The sequence below is a fragment of the Pocillopora verrucosa genome, chromosome 14, assembly GCF_036669915.1.
Source record: "Pocillopora verrucosa isolate sample1 chromosome 14, ASM3666991v2, whole genome shotgun sequence".
Lineage (NCBI taxonomy): Eukaryota > Metazoa > Cnidaria > Anthozoa > Scleractinia > Pocilloporidae > Pocillopora > Pocillopora verrucosa.
In genome coordinates this window covers 9,959,891-9,973,511 of record NC_089325.1, presented here as the reverse complement: position 1 = coordinate 9,973,511, position 13,621 = coordinate 9,959,891, and the positions used below count along the sequence as shown (strand labels likewise).

The following is a 13,621-nucleotide window of genomic DNA, read 5'->3' as shown; positions in this document are numbered from 1 at the left end:
ATGAAATTTTCTTTGTAAACGATGATGATACAGAACAATAAGATTCTATCTTAGTTCGTGTTTTTCTTCTCTGCAAAAGGAGGCTACTGTTTCATGCAGGCTCGTTAACGAACAAACTGATTTCGAATCTAAACTCGACCGGTTAAAACAAAAAAACCGCTGTATTTTCAACTAAAAAAAAACCTTTTTTCGTTGATTTTTAAAAATAACTCATGTTTACTTTGTTCTACAATTGCTCTGCCAACTTCATCTTTGGCGGCCTTTTGTTTACGCGGTTTTCTTTTAATCATAAATGACTTCTTGCCTGACGAGCTTAAACTTGTTTGGAAAGTTTGAGTAACGTCATGAAAACGTCATGAATTAAGCCTGGAAAATAAGAAATAGTATAAAGTACGGCATATCGCTCGAACCGTGATGAAAGTAATATGTATCACGAAAAACAATGGGTATCAGGTATTTCTCACGTATTGTTCAAATATCCCGAGTAACGCCAAGTTTAACAGAATTATCTTCGAGCGGAAGCCAGAAGTATCAAACAGAAACTACAAAATAAAAATGATTTAAAATTTCAAATTGTTCGTTTTAAATATCCATGCATGGAAGGCTTAAAAACACAGAGGAGTCTTGCTATCCTGTATGGAGATATACTGAAAAATTTGTAGAAAAAAGGAAAAAAAGAATAACAGAATAAGTACTCAACAAAGATTTTCATCAAGATAAGAAATATCGTAGACGTAATGTGTAAAACGCATTAAATTGATGTGTCGGTCAGGCTGAAAGTGAAAAGTGTTTCCTTTCTAGGTTCACCCTCGGAGTTTGCAGGTGCAGATGCTTTAAAATTGAGAGAGTTTGTAAGCCAATGAGAAAAATTCTCCAAAATTTTGGTATTAAAAATATTTCTTTTATTTGCTCTAAATACATAAATATAAGCACAGGTATTATAACATTGTAATAATTACAAAAATAAATAGAACAAAGCCTTCTTTTTCTCAAAAATAAGTATTCATGTAAATACACTACCTACTAAGTTGACCGACACATGACATTACCGTCAATGTCTGGTATCAATTTGCCTCTCTGGTTGGAAGTTTCTGAGTCAGTTTTTGCAACACATCTAAATTATCTTGCAAAAAGAAGTGAAAACTAAATTTCTACCCATGCCCATGCTCATACCCACACAGCATTATTACATGGCTTCAGAATTGTAAACACGGATATCACAAAGCATGCACTTGCTACCATTAAGCTGCTTTAAGAAACAAATCGTAAGCTAATTATTTGATTTCTAAGTTTTCGCAGTGTTGCTTCTGTAGCATGCTGCGGGAACCAACTTTTCTTTATCAGAACACATTCCGCTCCATTACTGAGCTGAAAAATTCACAAAACATAACAGTTACCTTAAGACGAAATACGCTTTCATCAGTCTCCTTCAAAGTGCACATTAGAGGGACAAAGAGAAAAACAGCTCTAGCTTCAAATTTGTGTTGGGATGCAAGAAGTACAGCTTGAGTTAAAGATGTTTGTCTCTCCTACATATAGAGTCAAAAGAGATGAACTACCTCAGAGTAGGAAGTAAAACTAACAGGTAGAAATTAAAATTGCTATCAGATGTTCTTAACAAATGGCATTTGACGGCAGGATTATCGAAAAGTAGCATCGACAGACCCTAGAAGAGGAAAAATGAAATATTGTAAATAATACTTAAAATATACTTGGAGGTTAAGAAGTTTTGGGACGAGGGAGTGATACTATGTGTCCCATTTTGACCTAAAAGGTTAAATTCTAAATAGGGCTAAAAGTCTTTGAACTCACGGAATAATTTTACATGTGGAAAGCGAGTCATTTTCTGTGTGGATGGAGAGCAACCGAGGGAAGCTAAGCCGTGTGGGATTATTGTCTCTGAGAACAAACTCCACGACTAAAGATCACTTTTTCCAAGTACTCTCCGAAATGATAAAAAAATAACGTAAGAAGGACTCCCCTTAGAGTTTGGCCTATGTGAGAGAGTCACTCTTTGAGTCTGATTCTTTCTCATTATAGTTTATAATAGAATCACTTACAAACTGATCCTTGGGTTTAAGTAATTCTATCTGCACAACCACTTGCCCGTCTTTGACTCCGCCTCTAGTGTCTCTAATTGTCTTTTGTTGTTTTGGAATAACAATGATACAAGCTTCTATCATTTTTTTCTTTTAGGGTGAATTTCCTTTTACTGATAACAACCAAAACCTACGCTAGAATGTGTTTTGTCCTTCTTCAACCTGGGCTTAGCCGTTAAGAGAATTTACCATGATAGCGATGACGATGATGCTGGTATCGATAATTATATGTTACAGGCACTTGAGAGTATGAAAATTCCCTTAGCGTTCTGACCTATCACCTTTTTTCCTGAGAAAGAGAGGGAGAGGGTTACATGGACTCCACCCCTATCTTAGCCACGCCCTTTCATCGGAGTAACAATCATCAACCCTAACCAGGCTATTAACTGTCGTGATTTCATGCAGGAGAGGAAAAAAAAGAGCTCTCAGTACTCACCGAAAGAGTTTTATTTCGGGGATTTCCACATTATTAATCCGTTTGTGGAGGCGTTCAATTTCCTGCCCATGTTTTTCTTTACCTCTGACTGCATGATGAAAAGCAACAAAAAAATTACTTTTTAGCGACGTCCGTAAAAGATGGTAATAAGTTGGCTTCCTGTTCTCTCCTGTTTAACTACTTCTCGATAGAACGCAGAATGCAGTAGAGGCTTTCACTGACTAAAATGCTCTGAAATGTTACTCATTTTTTATCGCGGGGGGTTGAGAATTTGGGGGAGGGTCACATGGTTTTCAGGGGGAATGGAAGGGAACTTAGTCGTCTCTAGTAGAGTTCAAAGGGGACATTATGAAAAATCGAATGCTAATGAGAGAGATAATTAGAGTATTACAGTGCCTTAGTAGGGGAAGGGGGGTTGGGTTGGAGGGGTTGAGGGAACAGGTAAATTTTATTCTTACTCAAACGAAATCCCCATCCCAAGGCAATAAATCATAACCGGTTTTAGAAGGCTCTTAGACGAAAGGCGAAGTTGAACAAAAAAGGAACAAAAGGGGCTGAATATAAAGAAGATTTACAAGTATAACAAGTGACTGACTCAGCCAAAATTGTGAAGAATGACTCAGCCAAAATTATGAAGAATGACTCAGCCAAAATTATGAAGAATGACTCAGCCAAAATTGTGAAGAATGACTCAGCCAAAATTATGAAGAATGACTCAGCCAAAATTGTGAAGAATGACTCAGCCAAAATTGTACAGAATGACTCAGCCAAAATTATGAAGAATGACTCAGCCAAAATTGTGAAGAATGACTCAGCCAAAATTATGAAGAATGACTCAGCCAAAATTGTGAAGAATGACTCAGCCAAAATTGTACAGAATGACTCAGCCAAAATTGTGAAGAATGACTCAGCCAAAATTGTGCAGAATGACTCAGCCAAAATTGTGCAGAATGACTCAGCCAAAATTATGAAGAATGACTCAGCCAAAATTGTGAAGAATGACTCAGCCAAAATTGTACAGAATGACTCAGCCAAAATTATGAAGAATGACTCAGCCAAAATTGTGAAGAATGACTCAGCCAAAATTGTACAGAATGACTCAGCCAAAATTATGAAGAATGACTCAGCCAAAATTGTGAAGAATGACTCAGCCAAAATTATGAAGAATGACTCAGCCAAAATTGTGAAGAATGACTCAGCCAAAATTGTACAGAATGACTCAGCCAAAATTGTGAAGAATGACTCAGCCAAAATTGTGCAGAATGACTCAGCCAAAATTATGAAGAATGACTCAGCCAAAATTGTGAAGAATGACTCAGCCAAAATTGTGAAGAATGACTCAGCCAAAATTGTGCAGAATGACTCAGCCAAAATTGTGCAGAATGACTCAGCCAAAATTGAGAAGAATGACTCAGCAAAAATTTGTGAAGAATGACTCAGCAAAAATTGTGCAGAATGACTCAGCAAAAATTGTGCAGAATGACTCAGCCAAAATTGAGAAGAATGACTCAGCCAATTGTGAAGAATGACTCAGCCAAAATTGTGAGAAAAACTCCTGACTCCTTAAAAATCCACCTAAACATTTTGATAAACTCACCATCTCGAGATAATGCGCTCAGGCGTCCCATTAAAGTCACATTTTTCGCTTTTTTCTGGGGTGAAAAAAAATTTATTGTGGCAATTACCGATTGATTTGAGTTCCTAGAATATTGCGTATTACTTTCTGTAGGAGATGATGGTAACAAGTATCTTTATTTAGTTTTAAAAGCTTTAAATTAGTGAAGAAGCATTGAATGTTTACGTTTATAATAAAGTTCGGATATAACGCGCGCTGTCATTGGTTGAAAGATCGTGCTCTATGAGAGTATAGAGCATAGAGCTGAGCTAAAGCTGTCACGCCATCTGCCAATTGTACCGTGTTCGAGCTTTTCCGGGACTTCTTTTTATCTTTTTTCCGATAATTGAAAGTGAAATTTCGGAACTGAAGCGAGCCGGCAAGTAGCAACAGAAGAATCAAACAAAGGTTTGTAAACATACTGGGCGCCGTAATTTACGTTATTAAAACGTGAGCAGATACGAAAATCCTCAAAGGAAAAACAATAAACATTCCGAGTTTTAAAGATTTTCACGCTCAGTTAAATTGCAAGCTTACGTACGGTAATAAAAATCAAACACAGCTAACATTCGAAAAGTATATAAAGTTCAGTGTTCAAAAACAAAACAGAACAAAACAGAAATGATGACAAATATAACCAAACTGGCATAATTGTTAAAATTCGTACTAACCATGACGGTGTCTGAGCGAATATGATATATCATGCTAAGTTCATCGCGGCTCGCTCATCATGGCGATCTCCGATCATCACAGTAAAGCAAGCCTCAGAAACTACATCGGCCACCCTTCGAGTGAAAAAATAAGAGCTTGTTCTGATATCCTTTCCGATACGTTGAGTGGAAAGTCATATCAGTCACTTCAGCCGAGTTTTGCGGCGCTGTCATTACGAGCGATCTTCATGTTCCGGTGAATTCGGCTGTCGTTCATTCAAAAAACACTCGCCTTGAACAGTTTGTTTTCTACCTTGTCATGTGAAAAAACTCGCGTGTTTTTATGAGCCATAATTCGGCTGAAGTTCACCGAACATTTCACTTCAAGATTCTGTATTAGAGACTTAAAAACTTCAGGCAAAAGTGTTAAATTCGACTTGCCGAACTATTTTAGTTTGTAAACTATCGTAGAATGTGAACTTTGATGGTTTTTGAACTTTGATGGTTTGACACTTTTGACAGCTTTAGTCTTGTACAGCCAATCAAATTATTTGAACCATTCTAACAAGGATTCTTATTGGCTTATTGTAGCGTGCTTTATGAGAGTATAGAGCATGCTGACGACATTGTTGTTCGCTTTGGAAATAAAGTTTGTTTTGAAAATTGAAAGTAATGCTTGGGTAATTTAACGGATTCTTTATTATAAAACAAATAGAGAAGCCTTGACTGTGCTCTGTTCTGTTATAAAGCACTTAGGAAGCGGCTAGAGCACTTAAGAAGTGGGAAAAAACACTCGACTACGTCTCGTGTTTCTACCTACACTTCTTTCGTGCTCTAGCCGCTTCCTGCGTGCTTTATAACAGAACAGAGCACAGTCAAGGCTTCTCTATTTGTTAAATATACTCGGCTGTAAGCTGATCTCGGCTATAAGCCGAGACGCTCAACTTTCAGCGTGATATCAACTTAATCATACAACATGAATTATAAAATAATGTATAACAATTATCTAACAATTCGAAATGAAGTTATGCTCTGATATTGGAACAGTTGCATAACATGACAATGATCCTGATCCATATTTTCAATGATGATTAGATTCCTAGAATAACACATTGACATTGACAATTCACCCGCTCGTTACAGATTTTTGTGTGTTAAGTCATGTTGCCATTTAACTGGGACACTGTAAAAAGAAATTCTATTGAGTGGCTTTGCTGCCAGACAGTATGTTCACTTAACAGAATTTTGGACTTGAGCCAATACAAATATCGAACAGATAAACAATGCAAAACATTGTATTAGTTGACGGTTTCCGTCACAATTCTTAGAAAAATATGAGGGTAAGTTGGAAGGTATACCAACATAACAATGCAAAACACTGCATCAGTTGACGGATTTGATGTCGTAACCAACGATTTCCGTCACAATTCTGAGAAAAATATGAGAGTACATGGCCTAGAGGGTATACCAACATAACCGGATTGAATGGTTCACTGACATTCTGTGAATTTTTCCGGTTCACTGACCAAGGCCGGCAGTGTTGAATTATTGTTGTTCTTTGAGGATAAGGAAGGTTCAGTCTTTGGCCGTTTAATTTCTGGCGACCATAAGATCGGTCGGATACGATCACCAGCAGCTGAAAATAGACGAAATAACACTGAGGTTAGCTGCTTCAATTTTCTAGTAGCCCATGTAGCAGGCGTATTTTCTGGCATGTGTGTTTAAGTTTAGTCTAAGCGATCGTAATGGATTGATAAGGTCGTGACCGAAAATTCCAGAACGGCTAAGAAAGTATTCTAAGTGACAACGGCAGACCGGTGAGAGTGACGATTGGGCAGTCCGTGCAACCACGCGCAGTCAAGGGCACCAATCTTACAACACACACGCTGCATTAAAAACAAAAAAGTTAATCTTTCGTTTCTTCATTTACTCTTGCTGAGTCGTTTTAAATCTGCTTCTCGTCACGCTAACTCATTGTTTCAAAGTGTGCTCTCTTTTGTTATCGTGGCCAAAATGGAGCTGGGTTTTCAACTAGCTGTGATAGCATTGGGTCTGTCCGTTACAGCGGCTGGATTTCTGTATTTTTTCTATGATGCCAACCTGTACCGTGGCTTAAAGGAGGATCAACCAGAAGAGCGAGCATTTGATAACCACAGTCAGTAAAGAAACAGAAGAAGAGGACGAGGGATAGGTACTGAAAGCCCCATAAATGAAAACTTCACCGCCAATTCACCGCTGCGACAGCGGCCGAAGCCTCAGGAGAACGACAAGCCTCTCTAACAAACGGTAGGCATTTAGGAATTTTTTCTCGCGCACGTGTGGTCAAAAACCAATTAAATTATTTTTACTACCTTCCCTCATCTTCTATTTAAAAATGAAACATTTCTTTTACGTTTTTGATATACTGGCTTTGTTTTCTTTTTGTTGTATTTATCACTTTCGCGTACATTTATTGGAGAAACCATAAAATTCACGGCTGGAATGCTACACAACAATTGACTGACCTCAGCACCTGACCAAAATAAGAGTAACACGCTTGAGTATGATGGTACGCAGAAGTCGTATTAAGTCGTACCAGAGAACACTGAAAATGAATCATGCTACGCGCAGCAAACGGTAGGCTTTTCAAAAAAAAACTTAACAACTGTGTTTAGAAAATTTGAAGGATAATAAACACAGTAACCTCTCTTTAGCCCAAAAATATGCTCGAATATTTTCCTTGGAAAAGGAAGGTTCAGTCTTTGGCCGTTTAATTTCTGGCGACCATAAGATCGGTCGGATACGATCACCAGCAGCTAAAAATAGACGAAATAACACTGAGGTCAGCTGCCTCAGTTTTCTATTAGCCTATATAGCAGGCGTATTTTCTGGCATGCGGGTTAAAGTTCAGTTTAAGCAATCATAATGGATCAAATATAAATTGTCAAATAATAATTGTCAAATATAGCAAGCGTATTTTCTGGCATGTGGGTTAAAGTTTAGTCCGCGCAAGCACGTGCAGTCAAGGGCACCAATCACATATACACCTCATTGCCTCTTTGGTTTCTTCACTTGCCCCTGCTGAGTCGTTTCAGATTTTCTCTAACTCGGTGTATCAAAGTGTGCTCTCTTTTGTTATTGTGGCCGAAATGAAGCTGAGCTTTCAACTAGCTACGATAGCATTGGGTCTGTGCGTTACAGCGGCTGGATTTATGTATTTTTTCTGTGATACCAACCTGTACCGTAGCTTGGGGGAGGATCGCCCAGAAGAGCGAGCACTTGACAACGACCGTCAGCAAAGAAACAGAAGAAGAGGACGAGGGATAGGTACTGACAGCCCCATAAATGAAAACTTCACCGCTAATTCACCGCTGCGACAGCGTCCGAAGCCTCAGGAGCACGACGAGCCTCTCTGACAAAAAGTAGGCATTTAGAAATTTACTCTCGCGCTCGTGTGGTCAAAACCAATTAAATTGTTTTTACCACCTCCCTAATTTTATATTTAAAATGAATCATTTCTTTTACATTTTAATATACTAGCTTTATTTTCTTTTCGTTGTATTTATTACTTTCGCGTACATATATAGGAGAAATCATAAAATTCATGGCCGGAATGCAACAAAACAAACTGGTTGAATTCAGCACCTGACCAAAACAAGAGCAACACGCTTGAGTATGATGGTACACAGCGGTTGAAATTCGTTCACGATGTCAAGGCGACCATTGTTCACCGCCAAAAAATGTGTTAAATCAAAATACACGCGAAAGTCACTAATCGGAGTATTTTCAAAGCGAATGGTTCCTACAATCGTTAGCTTCTTCATGTAATCCGTTTCTATTTTTCCTTAGAACGCTTCGCTGGTTAACGTTCAGTTCAGCAAGAAGAAGTGACTTGCCCATATGTGTTTTTGAGGGAGAATCCTAGTAGATCTCATGGGTCAAATGATTTAATTTCTTGATTGTTTTATATAGTAATTAAAGTATGAGAAAGAATTATGTGACCTGTTGACATCAGCAGTTTCTTACTGAAACTGGGCTTGCGCCGCGATAACAAATTTGCATTATATTCCTCAAGCTAGAGTTGCTTAGATAAAATAATAAAAATTGCGACAAATCTATCCCGGCTTCGGTGTAGTCTTAAAGCATAGGTCTATGTACATTTTTTCTTGCTTCGTTCGTTCGAAGTATTGAGCGACAATTTAATGCGGGTTTTATGCACCACAAGGAAACAAGTGTTCCTTCTGACTTATTTAAAAATACCACCGAGATATGCGATACGTTTATGGTTCAAAGCGGATGGGTGTGTACGTCCAGGTCGCAACATTTGTCATTTGCTCCAAAGATGGCCAATATGGAGCAAAGCTGAAATGACTAATGCGACGAAAGCCTTAGAGACTACAAATAGTTAGAAAAAGATGCGTCGCATAAATTTCCACGATTGACTAAATCCATCGGTTACTCCGCGCAACACAGCTAGTAAATTTGTCTAATCAAATTCAATTGCGCGAGCGTGCTTCATATTCCTATTGTGCACGCTCATGACGTCAGCAAACAAATCCTTCGCGAAAAATAATTTTCCATCGGGTCGAAAATGTTATAAAACTCATAAATAAACTCAAGAAGTTACGCATCTTTCGTGCTCTCCAAACTTCCCGCGTGCTTCATATCTCGATGAACGCACGCTGACTTATGAACCAATTGTTAATGAGTAAACGTAGTTATTAACGATTGTGATAAAAATAACTTCAACTCATTGAAGCGTTTTGCGTCTTAAAAAAACAATACGCAGTATTTATAAACAGAAACTATCGAAAACTAAGGCGAGACGATACCTGTAGACAGCGCTTTCTTCCTGTCTGCCTCGTCCACAGGCATCATGGGAATGACTGCGTTTGTTTTGTCTGCACTGCCAACTGACCGCTTTAAAAAATGCCCATTTCCAACCTTGGTGCAACGCGGTTGTTTGCTTTTGTTTTGAACCACCGCTTTTGTTTAAATAGCGCCTCTGATTGGTCAGTTATTTTTACCTTGTCACGTCTCAAAATACCTTCGGCGTTTTCTCTGATGAATTTGAAGAGCTTATCAAAATAATTCTGTTTAAAACAGTTCTATACGTTTTAATCCGGTATGGAATCAGATGAATCCATTGATTTAGTAGATTCCGAGGCAGTAAATGCTTATGGTCGGTTGTTGCTAAAGAGGAACGCGAGAATCCTTGCGAGCATTTCGAAGAAGGTGAAAATGTTCATCCACCACGTTTTCATTCATTCATAATTTTTTTTTAATTGAAGTTTGTCATCCTTGTTAAATAGAACCAAGGGTCAGTTGAAGTTCTCTGCCCGTGGAGAGGAGCTTGCACTCGAAAGAGTGGTTGAGGTTGCTGTCCATGTAAAGCAGGAAATAAGAATTGTAACGCAAACTGTCAGTGTCGCTGACGTTCCTCCAATGAAGTGACTTAACTTAAAATAATTAAACGTCTAGCAGTCCGATATTTTTCCATATTTCTCTTCGAAATCCAAAAAATATTTATACGAAAATGTTTTACCTTTATTTACAGCCCTCAAGCGCTTCCAGGCAGCCTAAAATTTCGAACTTAATGTTTTTCGCTAACCCTGTATACTGAGTACGAAGCCATCCAAGCTTTACACTTTAAAACTATTCTTGGACACGGTACTCAAAAAACTCCATATTTTTCTTTGAGATATACAAATTTTTCGTTGGAAAATATTCTACCTTCATTTACAATCCTTAAGCGCTTCTAGAAAGTGAAAAAATGCCAACGTTATCCGTTTCGCTGACCTTGTACACAGAGTGCGAAGAGATCCAAGCGTGACACAAAGAACATTTTAACCGGACACTACCAGACACGGTTTTCGAATAATTAAACGTCCGGCAGTCTGATATTTTTCCATATTTCTCTTCGAAAAATATCAATTTCTATTGGAAATATTTTATCTTCGTCTAGAATCCTCAAGCGCTTCTAGAAAGTGGAAAAATTTGAACGTTGTCCTTTTCGCCGACTCTGTTCACAGAGTACGAAGAGATCCAAGCGTGACAAAAATTTCTTCGGATTCTTGCTGACAAAACTAAAAATACTGTAAGGAAACTATAAAATGACGAACGGCGAATGTATTTACCGTAAAGCAGTTGACTATATGTCCAGGATGGCTCTTGAGAAAGACGGTTTTAGAAGGTTTTCAGTGATCTGGGAATTTCGTGTTACAGGAAATTGGGTCGCGGCGCGCGTTGCATTAAGGTTGAAAATGGACCTTTAATTTTGCTGTCTTTTCCGACAAATGGGTTAGGACTCGACAAGATCCCTGGAAACAAAAGTAATCACTTAAGTACTACCAGGTTAAAGGTGTTGATAATCCCTCGATTATTTTTGCTCGCACGCGATTGATCTAAACTCATCACATTATTGAATATGCTTCACTTAAAAGTGGGGAATATCCGAGGATATATCCCATGTGATTACCCATTTTTATTGTTACAGAGGAGGGACATGTTTTGTTTGTTTATGAAGTCGTACCAGAGAACACTGAAAATTAATCATGCTACGCGCAGCAAACGGTAGGTTGTTCATAAACACTTAACAACTGTGTTTAGAAAATTTGAAGGATAATAAACACAGTAACCTCCTTTTAGCCCAAAAATATGCTCGAATATTTTCCTTGGACATAATCTGTTCCCCGACTCTTACAGTTTTCTTCGAGCTTCACTCTCGGAAAATTGTTTGCATCTCGGAACAGATAACGTTCGGGAACAAATATCCGTGTATATTCTCGCGCCAAATGGAGGCTATTATTACGCCATTTAGAATAATAATGAGATTGTAGCTGTTGTAGTCAAGCTTTAAAATGGGATTGTTCAGAGAGAATATAACGGACAGTTTATCTACCTTGTGGAGGAAATTTTTTAGGGGTTTGAGACGGTATTCCTTTCTTTCTTCTTTTGATGAACAGTCACCATGGCAAAACTAAATCTTTGAATTCAACGCCTGTAGCGTGCGACTAGTTCACGTCACAGCATTTTTCTTCTGAAACGTAGTCCGCTAACTACTCACCGTTTTCACGACGTATATACATTTGGTCTTACTTTCATAAACTATAACAACCCTACGCCCATTAAAAAATTTAATCAAAAGTAACTTACATTTCCCTATGTTTACGTCGAACAACTACAGGTAATCCTCCGGCTTTAGGACATCTGACTATTTCCTAAAATTTAATAAAGTGCAAAACCTTTGTTCTTTTCTCTGGCTTTCATAAATTGGCCAAAAAATGAATTAAAGCTAAACGACTCATAAATAATATTTCATCTTGTCAGAAAAAAAATATCCTCAACCAAATAATTAAATTTTCTTACGATTCTTACAAACAGGAGAATAATGCCAAGGAAAGTTGATCTCAAACGATGTTAAAATTTGATCCAATTAAGATAACCTTCTCGGCGCGCCAGCAACTCAGCATTTTTTATGCTTTCTCTCGCTTGCTCATACTTTATGTCAATTTTGGTTAACTGAAGTAATGAAATATGCAGACCTGCACATGTTTGGTCGTTCAGAGTCGTCGAGTGGGAGATCCTTCAAATCCGAGAGGCCTCTGTGAAGAAGAAATAAACGATTTAACAAACTAAGCTACAGCTTCTTAATATATCTTGAACCTGAATGAACATTTAACAAGAAAAATGTTCTCACCTTTAATTGAAGATTTCTTGTATCCTTTCGTATTTTATAGCGAGTATCTTTTACAAGATTGAATCAGACCTATGTAATGGACCTTTTTTGTATTTTTTTCGCATGTCTTTTTGAGTCTGGATGTTGAGCTAATAGTAATATCAATTTTTAATCAGTTCATTGGCCCAAATGACAGCCTCTCCTTTAATCAAGTACTTCATTAAGAGCAATCTTCAATTCCGCGTCAGCACAGTAGCTAAATCAGCTACGAATGCATATCTGAGGAATAAAAATGGGCTGATCTCGCCGTGAAACTCTATAAATTGTTTTTTTCCAGATAACATTTTGAATAGTCTCATCTGCTCCGCTAATGAAAAGTCAATAAACAGACACAGGAACATTTTGCGCGTATTCAAGCTTATGCTAGGAAAAGAGACTTGGAATAAGAGACGTTACGCAAAAGAGTCGTGGAATATGAAAATTCGTTTTCCTTTGACAAAAATAGGCAGTTTCCTTAGACAGCTCTGTACAGGAAAACTATGAAAGCATTAAGATGCGATTTCTAATCATTTCTAAATTCATTGAAACGGCAATCTAACCGCTTACCTTGTACTACGAACAGCAGAATGACCTTGAAAAACAAAGGCAGTCTTAAAATTATCCCAGACCGCATTGTACCTCAAACTAGAGACCTTACAATAGGGAAAATTGTGTTTTTTTTCCTTACATGATCTTGACGCAACTTCAAACAGAGACCGGTTCACTTCCAGTCTTGTTTTCACTGTTGGCAAAATGTAACATTAATCATTGCGCATTATGAATTAACAGTAAAACACCCGGCCAGTGAAACACAAATACAGATGCCCATTTGACGAATTTTGATAAAATTTTCTTTGTTAACGATGATGATACAGAACAATAACATTTTATCTTAGTTCGTATTTTTTTTTCTCTGTACAAGGAGGCTACTGTTTCATGCAGGCTGATGGGTATGAACAAACTGATTTCGAATCTAAACCCGACCAGTTACAACAAAAAACTGCTGTATTTTCAACTAAAAAAAAACCTTTTCCGTTGATTTTTAAAAATAACTAATGTTTATTTTGTTTACAATTGCTTCGCCAACTTCATCTTAAGTGGTTTTTTGTTTACGCGGTTTGGTTT

At 37.7% G+C, this 13,621-nt stretch overlaps 2 long non-coding RNA genes across 2 annotated transcripts; one reads left to right on the top strand and one right to left on the bottom strand.

The window, feature by feature from the left end:
• Nucleotides 1–931: 931 nt before the first annotated feature.
• LOC131797865 (uncharacterized) lies at nt 932–5,475 on the bottom strand. The gene is made up of 3 exons (XR_009341242.2): nt 4,822–5,475; nt 2,536–2,623; nt 932–1,666 (listed from the first exon to the last, which is right to left on the bottom strand). It is a non-coding gene; the product is annotated as an uncharacterized lncRNA (long non-coding RNA).
• An 887-nt stretch (nt 5,476–6,362) lies between these two features.
• Nucleotides 6,363–8,830, top strand: LOC136278120 (uncharacterized). Its single transcript, XR_010716206.1, has 4 exons — nt 6,363–6,462; nt 6,866–7,086; nt 8,027–8,201; nt 8,629–8,830. It is a non-coding gene; the product is annotated as an uncharacterized lncRNA (long non-coding RNA).
• The last annotated feature ends 4,791 nt before the right edge of the window (nt 8,831–13,621 follow it).